The sequence below is a fragment of the Phyllobates terribilis genome, unplaced genomic scaffold, assembly GCF_046119375.1.
Source record: "Phyllobates terribilis strain yellow unplaced genomic scaffold, ASM4611937v1 Scaffold_12__6_contigs__length_324123572, whole genome shotgun sequence".
NCBI classification, from domain to species: Eukaryota; Metazoa; Chordata; class Amphibia; order Anura; family Dendrobatidae; genus Phyllobates; species Phyllobates terribilis.
Window position 1 is genome coordinate 263,612,213 of NW_027362772.1, and position 10,403 is coordinate 263,622,615.

The 10,403-nt window shown below is 44.6% G+C and overlaps 1 long non-coding RNA gene across 1 annotated transcript; it reads right to left on the reverse strand.

The window, feature by feature from the left end:
• Window positions 1-6,118: 6,118 nt before the first annotated feature.
• Window positions 6,119-8,461, reverse strand: LOC141171590 (uncharacterized). Its single transcript, XR_012252352.1, has 3 exons — window positions 8,184-8,461; window positions 7,575-7,821; window positions 6,119-6,630 (listed from the first exon to the last, which is right to left on the reverse strand). It is a non-coding gene; the product is annotated as an uncharacterized lncRNA (long non-coding RNA).
• Between the last annotated feature and the right edge of the window lie 1,942 nt (window positions 8,462-10,403).

The window sequence follows — 10,403 nt, forward strand, 5'->3', positions numbered from 1 at the left end:
TTTTTTTGCATGTCCTAATTTGCACTGTCTTTTGCTCTGTTCCAGCCCGCGGACGTGCTGTGGTTTACCAGGGGGGAATGTAGCACCCCGAGGGCTCGGTTGCTACAGAGGTATTACACCTCACCCAGAGGTGTGATATCTCACTCTCAGGTAAGGATGGAGTGTGGATCAGGACCCCGACACCTGCATGCATTACACCACATTTCCGGGGGCAGGGCGACCGATATGCTCCAAGTAGAGCACGACAGTCCCTGTCCCTGGCTGGAGTGGGGGGAGGGAACACCGAGGAAGGGGGAACCCTGTAGTGCATAGGAGGGAGAGGGCAGTTCCTGGGTGCACCTAGAGGGAGGTATAAAAGGTGGGCACCATCTTAGTTCAAAGAGAAGTCAGTGGGAAGTCAGTCAGCTCAGTAGCTGGGAGCAGAGGCTCTGCATGGGCTCTGCTCCGCAGGCAGGCCTGAGAGTAGGCCGGCGCCTGGAGGAGGAAGAAGGAAGAAAGAGGAGTGGAGGAGGCTCCAGGAACAAGGAACGAAGGGACCCCAGGGGTGCGGACCGGCGAGTCGCCACCGCATGCCCGAATCTACCTGCGTAGAAGGGTCAGGCCAAAGGGGGAGACCGATCCCCGAATCTAGTGGAGGCGGGGAACTACCCTCAGCTAGAAACCGGAGGCTGTGACATTTCACGTGGCGCAGCCCATCGCTACACCCGCTAGGAAGGCACCATATAGGGTCAGGGAAACTGGCGCCAAAGTTTACCAGAGAAGGCCCGAGGCAGCCGGACAGAAGCGAGGTCACTGGCGGGGTATGACAGGCCAGAGAAAGGACACGTAACTGGGGTTGTGTGAAACGCTCCAAAGTTATCTGGGAGTAGGCCGAGCCCCTCACGTGGTGAACACAGTGCGACGAGGGACGTTATGACCAGCTGTAGTAACGTGGATAAAGAACTGTGAGTAAATACTCTGGACTGCATTACAGGACTCTGTGTCGTTACTGCTGCTCCCATGCACCATCACCCCCAACATCCACACTTGCTGCCCTGAGGCTATACTCCTCCCGTGGGGAGTTATACTATCCTCTGCTGCATCCACAACACCAGCCTCAGCGGTCTGCCCTGCAGTGGCGGTTCACTCTGACCGCAATCCACGGGTGGCGTAGTCGGACATTTAAAATCATAAAAACCCTATAAATAGACTGCCTGCCATTTGGGTTGACCACCCTGAGCCATGGCACCGGGTCCCCGCCACACGAGGACTACAACCCTCAGCATCCGAAACGGGTCCGGTTCCGGGTATCCCCACACACGCGCGGCCCAGGGGGCGCGTCATAAGAACCTGTCATATTTCCAGTCAGCTAAATGTCTCAACCCTAGGCAAGCCAGATGGTCCCTGTTTTTTACTAGGTTCAATTTTTTTGCCACTTTTCATCCAGGGGTCAAAAATGTCAAGGCTGATGCTTTTTCCCAGAGCTTCCCTGGTGGTGGTGACCATGAGAACCCTGCCCCGATATTACAGAAAGGGGTAGTCATTTCGGCACTGTATCCTGAACTAGAGGGTGAGGTGTTGAAGGCTCTGGGGTACGCCCCTGCCTCCTGTCCTTCAGGAAGGTTATTTGTACCTTCTGATCTGCACCGCAAAGTAATTAAGGAACATCATAACTCTGTGCTTGCTGGGCATCCAGGTGGTAAGGAAACTGTGGACCTCCTCTCTCGCCATTTTTGGTGGCCGGGATTGCATAGGGATGTGATTGAACACATAGCCGCTTGTAGCATTTGCACGCGTTCTAAGGTTTTGCATACCCATCCATCTGGTACTCTTCTTCCGCTACCTATCCTTAGTAGGCCATGGACACACTTGTCCATGGATTTTATTACTGACCTACCAGTTTCTGCAGGCAAAACTGTGGTTTTGGTGGTAGTAGATAGGTTCCGTAAAATGGTTCACTTTATCGCATTGCCTGCACTTCCAAATTCCAAGACACTTGCTCAGGTGTTCATAAATGAGATTGTGAAGCTTCACTGGGTTCCCTCCGATGTGGTATCTGATCGGGGGACCCACTTTGTTTCCAAGCTTTGGAAAGCATTCTGTTCTCGACAGGGGCTGCAGCTGTCCTTTTCCTCTGCCTTCTACCCTCAGTTGAATGGTCAGACTGAGCGTATAAATAAGAATTTGGAGACCTACCTCAGGTGTTTAGTCTCCAAAAATCAGGAAGATTGGGCATCCTACTTACCGCTGGCAGAATTTGCCATTAATAATCATCGTCAAGAATCCACTGGCAGGTCACCATTCTTCTGTGCATACAGTTATTACCCACAGTTTGGTACTTTTAGTGGGGGAGGAGCTTCAGGTGTTCCTGAAGAGGAACGGTTTGCTTCGTCGCTCTCCTCAGTGTTGCAGGGTGTTCTGAGTAATTTAAAGATCATGGGAGACAGGTATAAACGTATGGCTGACAGAAAACGCTTGCCAGGTCCGGACCTGAATGTGAATGACTTTGTGTGGTTTTCTACCAGGAATATAAGATTGAAAGTTCCTTTTTGGAAGCTGGGATATAGGTTTATTTGTCCCTATAAAATAACCACCGTTATTAACCCAGCAGCGTTTCATCTTGAACTTCCTCAGGCCCTTAAGGTCCACAACATGTTCCACAGGTCCTTTCTCAAAAAGTATGTGGAACCTCTTGAGCCCTCTCCTCTACCACTGTCCCCAGTAATGGTTGATGGTAATCTGGAGTTCCAGATTTCGAGGATTGTAGATTCTCGTCTCCAACGTCGTTCTCTACAATACTTTGTGCACTGGAAAGGCTATGGTCCAGAGGAGAGGATGTGGGTTTCAGCGTCAGAGGTGAACGCTCCCAGACTGGTTCGCTCATTCCACACCTCTTATCCTGAGAAACCCGGTCCTGAGTGTCCAGAGGCTGCTCGTAGAGGTGTGGGGGGGTACTGTCACGGGTGCGTCAGTATACTATATGGGGGTGCATTATGCTGAATGGGCTATGGGGTGTTTTATACTGTATGGGCTATGGGGTGCATTATACTGTATGGGCTTTGGTTTGGGGTGCATTATACTATATGGGCTATAGGGTGCATTATGCTGTATGGACTATGGGGTGCATTATATAGTATGGACTATGGGGGTGCATTATGCTGTATGTACTATGGGGTGCATTATGCTGTATAGAGGACTATGTGTGGGCCTTTAAACTATATGCAAGCAATTATACAGTGTTAAGGTTTGTGTGGGGTCCATCATGCTGTGTGGGGGCCATTATACAGTGTGTAGAGGTATGGGGTCATTATATTCTATGTAGGCCCATTATACTGCGTGGAGGGCTGTGTGGGGTCACAATTGGGGGATCATACTGTGTTGGAGTCACCATACTTTTCCGGGACAGTTTAGGGGCGGGGTACAGTAGGGTCATCATACTTTACAAATGCAATGAAAGGGGAATCCAGGGCTGCAGTAGGAGGAAAATTAGAGGGCACACAGTACCACACAGCAGGTGCAGTAATAGGGACACATAGGGCAGTGGGGGCTTAGTATTGGGTGAATCAGCAGGATAAGGAGCTTGTGTAGGTTGGGGATACATGGACACAATGCCTGAAATGTGAGACGTCTAATGTGTCTTTGTTGTCATGTCGGGCTGGGCCAGATGGAAAAGACGAGAAAAGTAAACGACTCCTCCAGAAAGAACGTCAGCTGTAAGTTACCGTCTATAACTGTACTGTAATCTTATATGTTCTGCCGGACTGGTATCTACCACTATATGTCAGATTTCTTTTAGTAACAGCTGTATCATCTGCTGAGGTTCTCCTATATCCACTAGTAGGGTGCGTCACCATCGCTGTAATCAGAGTTATCTGGTTAGGGGCCCACTTAGAATTTTCGCCCCCTCATCTGAACCCAACCCCTAGATACGCCTTTAGTATGGAGGACTATGTGGGGCCCATTATTCTGCATAGAGGACTATGTGGGACCCATTATTCTGTATGGAGGCCTTTATGGGATCATTATATTGTATGGAGGACTATGTAGGGCCCATTATTCTGTATGGAGGACTATATGGGATCATTATACTGCATGGAGGACTATGTGGGGCCCATTATTCTGTATGGATGACTATATGGGATCATTGTACTGTATGGAGGGCTATGTGGGGTCATTATATTGTATAGAGGACTATACTGTCCGGTCTGCTCTGTGAGCTGCGAGAGTTCACCGGTTTCTGAGCTGTTGTAGAATTTACAATAGATATCACTCATGTAATGTAAGAAGTAAGTGAAATCTTTGGCATTGTACTAGACCTATATTACTCTGGCGTGTCTGTGCATCATGAATCATGGTATGTGTTAAAGGGCCCACTGAGACTCTTTCGCCCGTCGGAGCCGTCCCTGGTGACGATGCACATCAAGATGAACTCCGGCAGCAGCTGTGACAGGGCGATCTGCTCTGTGACAGGCCGCGCGCTGACATCACATAGCAGTTACATTAAATGGCCGCTGGCTGAGTATAATCTAGCCGGTGGTCACTGTATTACCTGTATATACTTGTATTACAGCATATACAGGTGCTCTGTATATGCTGTAATGTCACTGCTTATCACTGTAATACCTATACACTTAAACTACATACAGAGCTCCTGTGTATAATGTCACCAGTGGTAATATTAGTGTTATTAGTATTATGGTTTTTATTACTGATCAGTATTGTATTATTCGGTCACTATGTGGTGGTAATACCTGGTATAGTCATGGTGTGATGGTATTATTCAGTCACTATGTGGTGGTAATATGTGGTTTAGTCATGGTGTGACGGTATTAATCGCCTGTATGTGGTGGTATTCGGTCACTATGTGGTGGTAATATGTAGTCTGGTCACGGTGTGGCGGTATTTGTTCCTTGTATGTGGTATTATTGGTCTTGGTATAGTGGATTGTGTTGTGTATGGCGGCCATTTGTTCTCTCTGATATCGATAAGGGAAAGATTCTTTTTTTCCAATCGAGATTAAATACTTGCACGTTTAATCCCTCCCTGTCCTGTGACTATTACACAGTAGCAAATATGCACTTACAGGTGTTCTATGGTGAAAACAAGTAATGATGTAAAATACTGAGCGTGTGAAAGTGGCCAATAGATAAGTGATAAGTTATTGATTGGTGGGGGTCAGACTGCTGGGACCTGCCCCGATCATCAGAATGTGCAACTTTTATCCCCATTAATATGGAACGGCATGTACGACTCGACCACTGATCCATTCAATCCCTAAGGGGCTGCACTTGGCTTTTTCTGGAAGCCCCTAAAGAGAATAAATGAGGCTGTGGTCAGACATGCCGCTCTATTTTAAAAAGGGGATGAAGGTGACATTTATCATCTATCTAAACTGTAGATTGGTGATAACTTTTTTTCATCAAAGTATCCTTAAATGCAAACTACCGTAATTGTACATCCCAGTCATGATGGCGCACAGTAGATGTGCAGGAGCCACCTTTGTTTTACAGTCGACACTTTGCTAAAACAGGGAAAACGGCTAACAGGTATTTGCATATAGGTGTGGGGTGAGCCCCTAAAGTCCATTCCCCCTGTGGGCCGCAGACACCCCAGTCCGACCCTGTATCAGTGTGACATGTACCGGCGCCCGGGAATCAGCGGTACAGTTAGCGCTGTTCCCAAGCATCGGTGATGAAGGAATCACTCATCACTGTCCCCTGCTTGTGCTGCGATCTGCACTAGCAAGGGACAATGTTGAGAGTAGAATTCACCTCCCGATGTCTCCAAAACCTGTAAAAATAATAATAATGTAAAAAAATCTGGCTTGAGGTGAACACACAAGCTGAGGAGCAGAGGAGAATGACTCGCTGAAGTGAATACTACTCTCAAGATTGTCCCTTGCTAGCGCTGATCACTGACGCCTCCCTAGTGCAAAAACACGTCTATGGTAGCTGTAGTGTGGGCCCTTAGAGTCAATTCCCCTGGCTGGCCATAGGCACCCCTGTATGACCCTGTCCATACTGATGTGTAAAAATGAAATTTTATCCTAAAAAGTAAAAAAAAAAATAAAAGTTTCCCCCAGAGGTGTCTGTATCCTTTAAGTCCTGTGACAATAAATAAAATGGCTCAAATACATGAATGCGTGATATAAACTGATTTCTTTATTCAAGGTGTCACATGTAGAAGTACCCACTTGTCATGTGGGGCAATCAGTTATATGGCCCTGGTGATGACGGGGCTCTTGGACTCAAGAAGAGTCATCCTTCAGCGCTCAGGAGAGGAAAAAACCCCAGTGGAGGAAACCTCTAGGGAACCATGGCTGAAGGACTGCGCTTCCCCTAGGCTATGTTTTAAAATGCAGCAGAAGACTTCTGTGATTAGTACTTCTATCTGTGGAAAGTCCAGTATTGAGAACAGAGACCGAGACCGGAATCTGCCTCGTATTGAAGCGCAGCTCATCTGAGCCTGACATGGTGGCCACCATATCATTGTTATAGTCGTCACCTCCGGCTGTGCCCCATCTTAATTATGGGAACACTGCGAGACCTCGGCTCCAGAATAGTGATTATACTTGGTCCATGGTGATATCGAAGACACCGACACTTGTTATATAGCTGTCCACTCAGGTTGTTCTTGTTCTGGGACACAACACTGTATCCAAAATAAAAAGAAAACAACTTATAATTCTGCGTTGATTAATTTCATAATATATTTTTTAGAGGTTTTCTGATACATAGCTACAAATCTCCTATGGCCTATGGCCGAGATTCATAGGAAATTTTCAATTTTATAGTACACTGCAATACTACTGTATGATAAAGTATTGCAATGTATTGAATAGGCAATGAAGCCTTCACAGGTTCAAGTGCCCTAAGGGCACTGATTAGACATGTAAGAAAAACATGACAATATATGCAAATTGTCTCTCCAGAGACGAAGAGGACTAGAGGGGACACTTGAAAAATCTAATAATCATTAAAAAATATAAAAAAATAACCCTCAGAGAATTAAAAAGTTTAAAACAATCCTTCCCCTTTTCCCCAAAATATATAGCAAAAGGTTTAAAATTAAAAAGGGAGACGAATAAAAAATGTAAAAACATTAAAAAATATTTTTTTAAAAATGCACAAAAATATAAAAGTTTAAATCACATATCCCTTTTTTATTTTTTCTTTAGACCTTTTGTAAAAAGTTACAGGTCTCGGACCATGGGGCACAATCCAAATTTAATTTTTTTTATTTTTACAAAGTTCTGATTTTTTTTTAACCATTGAAACATATTAAAAAAAACGTTTGGTATCAACATAATCGTACCAACCTGGAGAACTATACTGCCAGATAATTTTTACCATACAATGAATGCCGAAAAAATAAAATCTGAAATATAAATCCTATTTAACCCCACATGGATTTTTTCCCCCATTTTTAGCACATTATATGGCAAAATTAATGGGGTCATTCAAAATGACAATTGGTGCCTCAAAAATACAAGCCCCCGTATGTCTATTTGGATGGAATAAAGTAAAAAAAAGTAGGAGAGAAAAAAATGAAAGCACATAAACTACTAATCCTTAGCAGGTTAACCAGGATCTTACCTTGTTTAAGGTTTTTTTTGGGTGCGTGATGCGACCTTTTACTGGACCTGGGTCAGATGGACGATTCAAGCTTTCACTGACGGAGTCATGGGTGAGATCAGGAGGTCGGGCTCTGCGCCTCAGTTTGTCCATTACAGACCTCTGGTGATATGGAGAATCCGATCCACTGCAATTTTCTTGGTCCATGGTACAGACAGCGACCCCATGGTTATGTAGAGCAGAAGACAATGGCCGTGGACGCATCGCTCTATCCAATAGAAACAAAACACACCATAAATACACCATGACACAACATTACTATCCTCCAGTAGTCCAAAGCATGTTCTGGAGGAACATGCCAAGAGTGTGCAAAACAGTCATCAAAGCAAAAGGTGGCTACTTTGAAGAACCTAGAATATAAGACATATTTTCAGTTGTTTCACACTTTTTTGTTAAGTATATAATTCCACATGTGTTAATTCATAGTTTTGATGCCTTCAGTGTGAATGTACAATTTTCATAGTCATGAAAATACAGAAAAATCTTTAAATGAGAAGGTGTGTCCAAACTTTTGGTCTGTACTGTATATTATTATTTATTTATTCTATAGGAAACTCTATGGTTACTTACTGGTGCAAACTGGTCTGTGGGCTCGGAGCGATACCTGTGGTCAATGGTAGTTATCACGGATCTGGTAGAAATGGTAGCTCTTGTGATATACAGGATCCTGGTATGTGTCGGTGGTTGGGTCGTGTCCGGTTGAAGGTCAAGGTGATATCTTGGACCGTCATAGACTCTACATGTCTTCTATCAAAGACATGGAGTCACTACTTGACCTTTTTGGGAAATCCGATGATCCTGCCATTTTGCAGGCAGGATATTAAATGATCTCTCATCATCTTGTGATCATACACTGCTCTGGGTTCACCGTCATCTGCCAGAAGCTCATAGGCAAATGCTATAGCAAACAACCCGCAGTCATAGCCGTTTCTCTGCTGATCCACATTGAGAAATTTCAGGTGCTTCAGGGGCTCATCGACTACTTCACTGTAGATGTTAATAATCTGCTGATGGATAGATGGAGACAGATTTTGGGTGTTGAAGCTGTCAGCCACCAGAATCTCGCCATTTTTATAGCATGTTGTGAGCCAGTGCACCCTGTTCTCATCATAGTGAATTTGTACAGCCTTCTTTAGTACGCTGTACCCTGGCACTAGAAGAGCGGCGGTGGGCTGCAGACCATCAAAGCTCTTAAACTGACTGCAGCAGCTCTTGGGCCATTTTGATAATGTCATCATCCAGCATGCCTTTTTCCCCCTGCTATTCAGGATGGATAACTGCTCTGGAGTCAGGTTCTGCTGACTCCAGGAATCGGACATCTCCACTTGTGGGGTTCCCAACCCCGGGGTTACTTTTATAGCTGGATTAGAAATGTTTTCTGTAGCAGGTCTTTTGGCTGGTGGGATCGTCCCGGGTGGATTGTCCACGGTTGGTGCTTTTCTTTTGAGACCGTCCCGTGGTCCTTTTTGTGGAAGCCCTTCATGTGCATCTTGGGAAAACTTTGGGTCAGCATGATAATCTCCACTTTCTGCAGTGGTAGAAGTGGAATATGTGTCACCTACTATGTAGGTTGGTCTCTTGTCACCTGCATCTTGGCTGATGACATGGTCTTTACTTTTTTTTACAGAGGTCGACCTGAAGAAGCTCCTGACCTGTGTAATAATGGCTGATTTCTTGGCCAGGAAGAAATTCTTCATCAGTGTTCTCCTTTTTCGATAGGATTTCCTGAATCGAGTCATAAGGCTAGAGCCAATTGACATACAAGAGGAGAAGGCCTTGACCAGCAGCTGCTGGCCATAACGAGGACGCCCATGAGGCCTCATGATGGCGTCGCTTTCTTAATTCTTCTTTTTCAAGAACTTGTGCGCATCCAAGAAAGAATCACACAAATGTCAGTCCCTGCTCTAAGTTCAGGTTTTCATAGACATTAATCTCATTGTGACATCACAGTTCTAGTCTCAATTTTAGAACATTCCATGTGGATTGTGACATCATCGCTCTAAACTTAGTCCTAGAACATGCCATGTAGATTGTGATACCATAGCTCTAGGCCCAGTTGCCAAGGCCAAACATTGATTTTGGGGGCCCATTCTGCAGCTAAGGGCAATTTATTACCTAACCTTTTTAAACAAATTTCCAGCCAACACATTCTTCATACATTGGAATGGAAAGGTACATTTATTTGCAGCCACAATCCGCTGAAGTATATGGAGAATGCAGTAGCGGAGAATTGGTCAATCCCTTTGCAACCGATAAGTGAGGATCCCGTATATGGCATTTATGGCATATCCTGTAATCCTGCATTTATCATTATCAATCTAAAACAAAATTCTCGTTCCAGAATCTTTTTTTTCAATTAAATACCTGGTAAGAGCAGACAATTCTGTACTTTTCATTCCTTAGAAACCATATATAAAACTTGGTTTATGTTCCCTCCTGTAATAAAAGTATGTCAAAAGTCTCCAGTACATAAGTCATGACTTTTTTGCAAGTCTGAACAAAAAGAACACTATAGATACAGTACAGACCAAAAGTTTGGACACACCTTCTCATTTAAAGATTTTTCTGTATTTTCATGACAATGAAAATTGTACATTCACACCGAAGGCATCAAAACTATGAATTAACACATGTGGAGTTATATAGTTAACAAAAAAGTGTGAAAAAACTGAAAATATGTCTTATATTTTAGGCTCTTCAAAGTAACCACCTTTTGCTTTGATGACTGCTTTGCACACTCTTGGCATTCTCTAAATGAGCTTCAAGAGGTAGTCACCGGAAATGGTCTTC